The sequence below is a fragment of the Alligator sinensis genome, unplaced genomic scaffold, assembly GCF_000455745.1.
Source record: "Alligator sinensis unplaced genomic scaffold, ASM45574v1 scaffold1091_1, whole genome shotgun sequence".
In the NCBI taxonomy this organism is placed as follows: Eukaryota; Metazoa; Chordata; order Crocodylia; family Alligatoridae; genus Alligator; species Alligator sinensis.
This window is the reverse complement of record NW_005842896.1, coordinates 165682-175810: the sequence shown is the minus strand read 5'-3', so window position 1 is coordinate 175810 and position 10129 is coordinate 165682.

The following is a 10129-nucleotide window of genomic DNA, read 5'->3' as shown; positions in this document are numbered from 1 at the left end:
TTCAGCAGCTTTTGACCAATTTCTTGTTTTCTACTCAGTACCACAGAAAATTACTATACAAGCTTTCAGAAATGATTCATAAAGTAGACAGTGACCCCTGAACAACACACTATATACTTATTCTTATATCTAGAAGGGAATCCTTTAAATCAGGTATAGTAAAAATAAAACTCACATAGGAAAAGGCTCCTGCTCGACTTCTGAGCAAAAGGCAGATGTATAAGTTATTTATAGAAGTTTTGCATAAATGTCAGTGTTTATTGAAATTAGGGAATTAAACAATCCTAACTAAGAATAGGTAGGACAGGAGGATGTGCCATCTAGGCTTCCACATTTAGCTTTATAATACCCATCAGATAAAACCTGCACCACTCTTTGTCCTGTACCAGAGCTGTAACAGCTAGTTGCACCTTTGTCCTTTTGCTAGTCTCTGACTTCATCCCCCCAGGCTTCAAGCCCCATGGCTTTGTTGTGTGATTCCAGTCCAGGAAAGGCACTCTCACACTTTGACTGAGCCTTGGGCTACAGTGCCCTGTGTGAAGAGCCAGCCTTAGGGAAAATGGCACCCTGGGCAGACTTGTACTCTGGTGCTTTCCCTCCCCAGCACCACCCGCCCTGCACCTGAGCAGTGCTGCTTCATGCAGAGTTAGGCAGACAGAGGCACAGGACTGGAGCAAACCCTGCCCTCACTGTCCACCCCGGCTCCTCCCAAGCAGCGGCCACAGGGACACCAGCTCCCACGCTGCAGGCAGATGGTACCACCCCTGCCCCACATTGCCCCCTCGCAGGCTGCCAGGGCGGTCTGTGACCAAGGGGCTGCTGTAATGGGACAGGGATGCATCCTGCTGCTGCCTGAGCCTGGTGCAGAGCTGGGGCAGGGGACACCTGGGGGCCCCGCGTTGTCTATGCTACCATGGCAAGGCACCCTCTGTCCACCAGGCAGCAACAGGGACAGGAACAGAGGCAGTGTGGACTTGTGCTCCCCGCTCTGCTGGGCAGGCAAGGGGCATGAGGCTAGCATGGGGCTCCCGGGAGAAAGGCAGCAAAGTGGGGAGCCCCAAGGCTGAAACAGGCAGCCCTCATCCAGCCCCATTCTCCTTGGCTCTGGTCTGGCTGTGCTGCCAGCTGGGGGGGGGTGTGGAGGAGGTGAGGCATGTGTTCCATTTTTCCCTTTTGAAAAGGTGGTCACCCTAACCAGAGTGGAGCTGGGTGCTTACCTGCTCCATGCTACAGAGGACACAGGCTGCAGTGAAGCAGGCCAGGATAGGCATGCGGAGTGGAGCACAGCCAGTGGCTGAGAAGAGAAAGTTGGGAGTCAATCAGGAGGTGGCAGGACCAGCTTGGCCCACCCCCTGCCTCCCTCTGCCATGCTGAGATCTTGGGATAATAGGGGAGGGGGGGGGGCACTGCCTAGGGTGGCCATAGGTCCTGTTTTCTACTAAACTGTCCTATTTTTAAACACTTTGTCCCCTGTCCATTTCTGAATGAGGAACAGACTGCAAAAAGTCCTGTTCTTCCACTTCATTGGTAGAAATACACGTCAATCATTTGTCCTTGTGATTCTATTAGCCATGCCTAGAAAAAGGGCAGTGCATCGGCAGCAGAAACAGGGTTCCCAGCCAAGAAGGGAGGGAGGCTGGCTTTTTGTGGTGGTCTTGTCCGTTGCTGCTAAGTCCCACCTCTCGCTGCTGACTGGCCAGGGAGGTGGTGGCTGCACCCCTCACCAAGGGGATAATTTTGTATTCTAGGGACCCAACAGTGGCCACCCTAGTGCTGTCCCACGTGGCTGAGCCAGGGGTGTAGGAGGGGACTCCATGGAGGCGGAGAGCAGCAGCTGGACTCAGCTGGCCCCTGCTGAGCTGGGCTGGCACCGATCTTCCTTCTGGGGGCAGTAATCAAGTAGGGGGCGGGGCAAATGGGCATTTGGTGCCCCCCACCCGATTACGGCACCCTAGGCAGTCACCCACATTGCCCATCCCTAAGGCCAGCTCTGCCTGTGTGTAACAGCATAAACCCAGCTGGGCCTACTGGGTAGATCTCCTGCAGTTCTTCCTTTCTGGAGTCTGTGACTAATTTTGTGTTTAGTGAGCTGAAAGACTTTAAACCAAAAGTACTTTTTAATTCTAAGAGCAGAAACAAAGTACTTAGTTTAGTCAAAACAGATTTTATAAACAAGTCTACATACAGGCCTGTCTTAACATGGAGCCTTACCACCTGTGTAGGAGCTGCAGGCCTAACTTCTACTGCTAGTAGTTCTGGATGAATCCGATTTTTCTGATCAGCCTTCCAACAAGTATGTCTGGTCTTAAGAGAGCCCCTTATAATCTATGGAGAGTCGCTATGGAGAGTCGCTATAATCTATGGAGAGTGGAGTGTTTTCAGTTACTCAGATTTATCCCTATCTGTCTAAATCAGTTTTCTACAATGGCTAAAACCACAAAGCATAACTTTCACAGCTAATAGTTTAGGCATTGCCTTTTCACAACCCATAAGTGTTTTATAGGAAAAAAGTGGTTTATCCTATATTTTCCTTCCTACCTGGTTTTTTTATACCCACCTATTTAACTAAATCACTATATTTTAAACAGTAAATGCCTCAATAACCAGGGTTCTTGGAAAATGTTACAATTAAGATGTGATTAACCTGTTAATTGTGCCATAAACAGTAACCCACCATACGCTCAAGGAATTAACGCCGTGACAAAATGGGAAGCCAGCCAAAAAAAAAAATCCACAAAAGATGTATAAAATGTTTATGCATTGGTTTTTATTACACCTGAAATTGACAGTGTGGCAGAATAACCAGAGCCAACTCAGGACTCTGGTGTGGTCCTGGGTCTAGGATAGACAATCAGCTGAACCAGCCCCAGTGCAATTTCACAGCTGAGACAGCCAATCAACCAGGGACTGATGGTTGGGGAAGCTCTAATTGTAGTGACAGAGAGAGAGAATGTCCTTTTTGCCTTCACATACACTAATCACTAACACCAGGCAACCCTACAGACCACTGGTTAGAACAAAAGGCTGGAGACCCAAAGGCTTCTGGAGTCTATTCCAAACTAAGCTTCTGAATTACTAGACTGAAAAATATAATTTTAAAAGCAATGCACCTCTTCCCTGCAAATTTCACTGCCACATAAAACCATTATAAAGACTGAATATAATATATTATACTAATAATTTTCAGAGCTCCTATAAAATTCTCCCATTGTTTGCAAAATCCCTATCTGTCCTTCAGCTAGTACAGAAGTGTACAAGATCCTGATAGCTTCCTTCCCCAACCCACCCCAGAAAAAGGCAAAAAAGAAAAAACCCACAAAGTAGAAAACAGATGCCATCACATAGATTTTTAATTTGTTTCCTAGTAAATAAAGAAAAATGTCAAGTCACACTGAAATATTTTCCAGCTGAGACAAAGTAATGAGAAAGAATCTAGCACAAGAAAAAGCATTATTTTTAAAATCAATATAGCTTAATAAAATTTGGTCAAGCAAGCATCTGGCCATACACTTGCCATCTTCCTTGATGAGTGAATATCAGAGCTCAGCAATCTAATGGCCATTGTTGTAAATATTTCACATGAGGCTTTTCTTCCATCACCAGCCACTATTGCCTTACAAGTCCCGATTAACTTTGGGACTGGAGCTTGGCTAATAATTATGGCCCTGTTACCAGACAGAAATTAGCCTATTTATCTGCATTAGAACTGCAGAAATCTGTTTGCCAGACTAGTTTGCTCGGCTAAATGGCCTTTCCCAAGCTTGCAGTGACTCCGTCTTGTAAGTAGGGCTGAGTATGACATGGTTCTCCTGTCCCATGAGACATGGAAAGTTAAAAAAAAAAAAAAACAACCTTCTCCTGCCTCATTGAGGCAAAACAAGAAAAAAGTTGCAAAGATATCCAGGCACTCTAATGCATAGACAGTCTAGATATCTTGAAGACAGATTGAGATTTGAGCCACTGGGTGCACATGCTCTGCCACTGAGAGGAAGAACACAGAAGTGGGTCTGTCTTCCTCATGCATAAGAGAGATCCACTACAGAACAGCCAGTAATCAAGTGACTATGGCGCTCATTTGGCATAGGAGAGAAGGGCAAAGATGGGCAGGAAAAAGGGTTTTCCACATGACTACCCTAATCACTAGGCTACTGTGAGAATTTACTGGCTCTCCCTCACTCTCTCCTGGAATTTCATTCTGGACCTGAGAAACTTTTCCCAACATTTCATTTTTGATGAAGCTTTTATCCCCACAAAAAGGGGGAAGAGCTCTTGTTTTTTCCCAACAAATCAGGATAACCACTGTTATCAAAACTTTTTTGACCAGTCCTACTTCCAAGCTACTGGCATGAACTCAGGCCAATGTTTTATTCTGGGAATGAATGAGACTCCTTAGATTGCTGATGGAAAAATGAGCCTTAAAACAAGTGCCCACTGCATAAGGAAATAGAAGTTAAGCACTGGAACTACTTCAAAAAAAGGCTGGGTTAGGCAATATCACAAGGTCACTTGGAGTTGTGTTCCAAATTGAAGAATTTGTGAACAGATCCTTGTGTTGGCATCTAGGGACATCCCCTACCCCGCCCCCAAATAGTTTACTGTGCTCTCTCCTCTCTGAACTACACTCTGCCCTTTCTGATTCTTTATTCTTCATATTGCTCCACCATGTTAGTGCTTCCTTTTTCAACTCTGCTATTCTGTACCATCCAAATTAGTATGTCCCAATCAGAAAAACCCAGAGCAGGATAAAAGACTACGATACACATCACTAAAGCAAGGATAATTGAGCAGCACGCAGGTGGGTTAGAATATATGGGCACCTCCAATCCTATCACCCATTGCTCCTAACTACAAGGCTATTACAGACCGTCAAAAAAGCCCAAGGCTGAATCAATTCAATCTTCACAGATTAGTCTATGCTACATAGATTGAACTGATAAGCAAGTGAACAGACATTCACTTTTGATTCCAGAAATGCAGCCACAGGCCTGCAGTGGCCCATGCCAGAAGCTGGGGGGTACTTGAGCACGCCTCCTTGCTGGCTGGAGCAGAGAGCTTGGGCCAGGGCTAGTCTGCCCACCCTGTGAGAAGGGGTGCAAAGCATTCTGGGATGCTGGGGAACTGTGAGCTAGCTTGAATTGGGGGTGGGGGGGAGAAAAGAGGGGGGGAATCTCAGACAGAAGTTCAGTAAACCAATTTAACCTACATCAGTTAGGTATGATACTACATCCATCCAGGTACATCTTAAGCCAGTTCTGGCCATTTTGGAAGTGGTTTATATACACTGAACTTCTGTTGTGTTACAGATTTGAACTGGTTTCTGATCACTTCTACCAGTTTAGGTGCAATTTCTGTCCCTAGCCCAAAGAATTGAGAAGGACTCTGCAAACATGTATGTGCATACACATATATGCACATGCACATTGTACACATACACATGCACAAAAGTACCAGAACCTTGGCAAAATTGCTCAGAGAAAGATTATGATGAGAAAAGAATATATATTGAAGTGGTAAGTGCTTTCTTCTGTCTTGAGAGAAATGAAAAGAAAAGCAGAAAAGCTAAGCCTCAAAAATAGCACTTATGCAATAAAACAGGAACAGGCAGAACTGAGCAGAGTCTGAGAGATTAAGCTGTCCGCAACACAAATACTCACATTTCATATTTTACAGTCCTAACAATTTGTAAGCCCCCACAGCTATTTTTGCATCTAGTGACTTCAGTTGAGCTTGAACTCAGCTCACAAGCCTGACAAACTTGGAGCAGTTTCTGGAACCAAACTTCATCACCAGGCTGTTTCCTAAGCTCTCTTGGTGATTGTCCCTAATCAGCATTCAAGTGTTGATTTGTAAGGCTATCTGCTGACTTAAAGGAAGGGAACACCTCACTAATAGCCCCAGTGTTTCTCCCTGCCTGCAGCAGCAGCAGTGATAAGGACAGAGGCTCTAGCCATCTCAAAAGACAGAGAGTCACAAAGAACTCTTCTGATCACTGCTGGCATCTGGTCTTCCCCTCATTAGCACATTAAAGCTGCTCTGTCCATTCCATCAGAGCCACTCTGTCCATTCCTGCAGACTTCTCTATGGAGCCATTTACACTGCTGCTCTTTTGAAACCCCCCTAGTTCAAGAGGCACTAACCCTCTTCCCAAAGCCCCAGTTACAATCAGTGTCAAAATTTCTTATGTACAAACAGGTACTCCATAAGCACAGACCTTTTGAATGTCAAAGTTAAACTGAAGCAACTCAGGTAATGTGGCTTGCCAATGACCGACTCCTCTTGAGACGCTCTTTTCCAATCAAATATGTGAACTTTTCATTTTATAAATGTACTGAACTCTGCAGGCTTCTGCCCTACTCAAATCGCTACGCTTACTGACAAAACTCCTATTTCAGAATAAGGCTGATGACATAATTATGTATGGTACAAATTCCTAGCAAAAAAAAAAAAAAAGGAAAGACTGGGACAACAGAGCATTAGGACATTAGGTCCAAAAATCTATCAAACTTCTACAGCAGAAACATGAAAGCACTGTGCACTCTCTCTGTCACTCGTAAATCAAAGCATTTTAAATTCTGTACATTTAGAGATACTGGGGTGAATTGTAATAAACTTCCCTCTATTGAAGTACCTTTTTTTTCCTCCTTCCAAACAAGACTAATAGGATATGAAGATAGACATTTCCCATATTCCTTGCACACCAAATCACAGGGAATTGCATCTGTCCTAGGGATGATCTGTAGGTAGAATGATGGAAAGAGGGAACAGTAGGGAATTTCTGATCAGATGAACTTCATATTGTCCCGTTTTTCAAAATCTAACTATTATTTCCCCCTCAGTAATAACCTTTGGGTAGAAGATGGCAGCACACACTCACAATACAAATCTAACATAGCCAAAGATTATGGGGGTTTTTTGTTGTTGTTTTGTTTTTGTTTTTTTTTATTAGAGTGAGCAAACTCAGACACTAGAATAGGAACTGCGATTTCAACAGAAAACCTTTCCCAAATAATAGTCACACAGACCCACACATTCTGCAATGATCATATCTAAGATGATGATAAAAGCTGTAACAGGGCCAAAGTGTTTACTTTATCTATGCTCCAAAAGCTGCCTTTTTTAAACAAGATAGCAACATGATTGAATATTTTTTCCTAAAGTAAAGCAGAAGCTATGGGAAAGGGGCCTCATTCATTCTTCTTCATCTGCCCTTATTCCAGGTGGACTATAATAGCTATTTGTACTTTTAAAAAATAAAGATCCCGAAAGGAAGCTAATTCTTTTGTTTTGAACAAGAAAAGCTGTGCTGCTGAAGGTTATGAACACAGTCTTTTGGGGGATTGCAACAGGGACTATATTTGATCTTCAAGTTGCTTTTCATTAAAGCAGAAAGGCTATAAATTATTTGGATTGTTGTTCGTCTCCCTAATCAGCCAACGGAATTATAGTTCCACTTTAGGGCAGCACAACACATTGCCTAGTTTGTATTACTCCTGGTCTAATTTTTCTAAATTCATAAAGTTTCATAGCTTGCTAGCATTTTTAGAACAATATTATTTTCTGTCTGGTTGCAGCTTTTGAAGCTTGCAGTGTAATTTAAAGGGCTGATGTTTTAGGACTTTTGCTTTGATAATGAATAGTCTTAATAGTCTTGGCACTAGCAGCAGCATAACTGCAGGAGGCAGGGTGGGAGTGGGGAGGCAGGGGGGAGGCGCAGAGGGGAAGCAGGGCATCAGCTCTAGGCACTTAGAGGAGAGTGCCAAAATAGTACTCCCCTCCAGTGGAGTCTTTGCCATAACAGCAGCTTTGTGGCACCTGGCCACAGGAGCTGGGTGTTGAGACAAGGCAGGAGCAACAGAGGTCTTTGAGTCCCTGGGGCAGATAAGACCTTCCTTCTCTTTCCCCTTCCTCTCCAGCACTTAACACCCCCTCTCTCACCCCAAGGGAAGTTTTGCTCAGGGCACCAAAATTGGTGGTTATGCCTCAGGCATACAGTTTAGTTCAAAGTTATTTGAACTTTATTATAGTCACTTTATTATATCAGGTATGTGTCAAACCCATAACATAAAGGAGGCAAAAGTTTTATTCACACTTTACCCAAACAGGTAACAGGTATGTTTTTGAGAAGATAACTTGAGATAGAACAGCAGTCCTCATTGGCTTGTTTTGGGAATTATATTAGTTGCCTACCTGAATTAGTTTCTAGCCTATGTGAATTCTCCCTTGTAATAGAAGAAAGATAAAATGAAGGGATGCACAGATAAAATTTCACCAAAGATCAGCACAAATTCTGCCCCAACATTTGGGGCTTAAGTGACTTGTAAGCAGCCAGCAGACTACATGACAGCTTTCTGCACAGGGTTGAGTTTTACCCTATGGGAGTCAGTACAGACAGTCAAAAAGCCTGAGGCTGAATCAATTCAATCTTCTCAGGTTAGTTTAAACTGCATAGATTGACCCAATCAGCAAGTGAATAGACATTCACTTTTGATTCTGGAAATGCAGCCACATGCCTGCAGTGGCCCAAGCCAGAAGCCACGGGGCACTGAAGTATACCTCCCTGGTCACCTAGAGCAGACAGCTTGGACCAAGTCTAGCCTGTTCACCCTGTGAAAGGGGGGCGGTTGAGGGGAAGGTACAAAGTATTCTGGGATGCTGGGGGACTGTCAGTTAACTTGAATGTGGAACAGGGACAGAATAAATCTGATACAACATCCCTCTAGGCTTATCTTAAACTGGTTTAAGCCATTTTGAAAGCAATTTATGTGCACTGGACTTCTATTGTATTATAGATTTGAACCGGTTTCCAAATCACATATACATATGTGTAATTTCTGCCCCTAGCCTGGAAGCACAAGATAAGTACGCTATAAGCAGAGAAATACAAACGGAATCGTTATTACAAATTGCTTTGGAGAAAACGTACTCTCGTTTGTGAAAGATGAGAAAGTAATTGTAGAGCTATAAGTGGCATGGGATTCTGGGACAGATGGACTGCCTGATTCTACTCTTAGCCACAGTAGCATAACTAAGATGGATCGAGAAAAGCAACTTGGTGGGGCCACAAAAATAGCAACCACAACCTCAGCCAGTGTGGCCTGATCACTGCCACTGCCCCATGCACTCCTGCTGCCCAGGGTGCAAAACTAGGTTATGTGCTTAACCTAGGGCAAGAGGGGGTGTTTTCATGCTGATGATGCTGTTTGAGCTTTCTGGGAGCACAATGATGGAAAAGTTAAGGCGTCTTACTATAGCTCCACAGGCATGAGTTTTGGCCACAAACAACTCAGACAAAAGACTATTGTCAGATGACCCATCTGTAAATGGGTACCTGGTCACTCAAGCTGAGAAGTCAAAGGCAGGTAGGCAGCATTCTAGCTATCCCATTTCCTTGTGTGCTACTGAGTATAGAACTGACATGCATTAACCATGCTAGCACTAAGGGCTGCCAGGTTCAGCAAGACCATTAGCCTTCTGTATTGTTTGCTAATAAACTTTCAAAAACATACAATGTAGCATTAAAAATAGAAAGTGTGTGTAAGCAGTGTAAAGGAGTATAAGAGATGCTTAAAACTAAACAGCAAACCATTAGCAGAACTGTTGTCAATGAATCTGTCAAAAAATGAGAGGACACTGAAGCGGGTAAGACAAAAAAATACCATGTGTACAATACAGCACAGAGAAATGAAAAGAAAAAAAAAAGTAAAATACTACAACATACTCGAGGTGAATTTTCAATGGCAAAAAACATCTCTTAGTTAAGGCTTAAGCATATATATAGTTCTGTTCCTCAGTTAAAAGGTGGAGGTAAATGAAGATAAATTTTGCCAGTCAGATCAAAACAAACCAGAAGCACAGTGAATAAGAGTCTAAAAGTTTTTCTGTAATTTCTTTTGCAGCTGAATTCTTAAAATCATCATCCAACACCAGAGGGGTGCTTGGTATAATTTCAGAGTCCAGACTTTATGAAGAACTGTATGTCAGGCTTATATCTCCCACAATAGCTTTATTTGGGTAAAATGGCTTTTCCACAGCACCCAAGGTATTAATTCCTTTTTCCCCCCATCCTCAAAATATCAGTTTCAGCTGTTCACCTGGTCTAAACAGAAATGCCTGAAGTAACAAAAAGGGG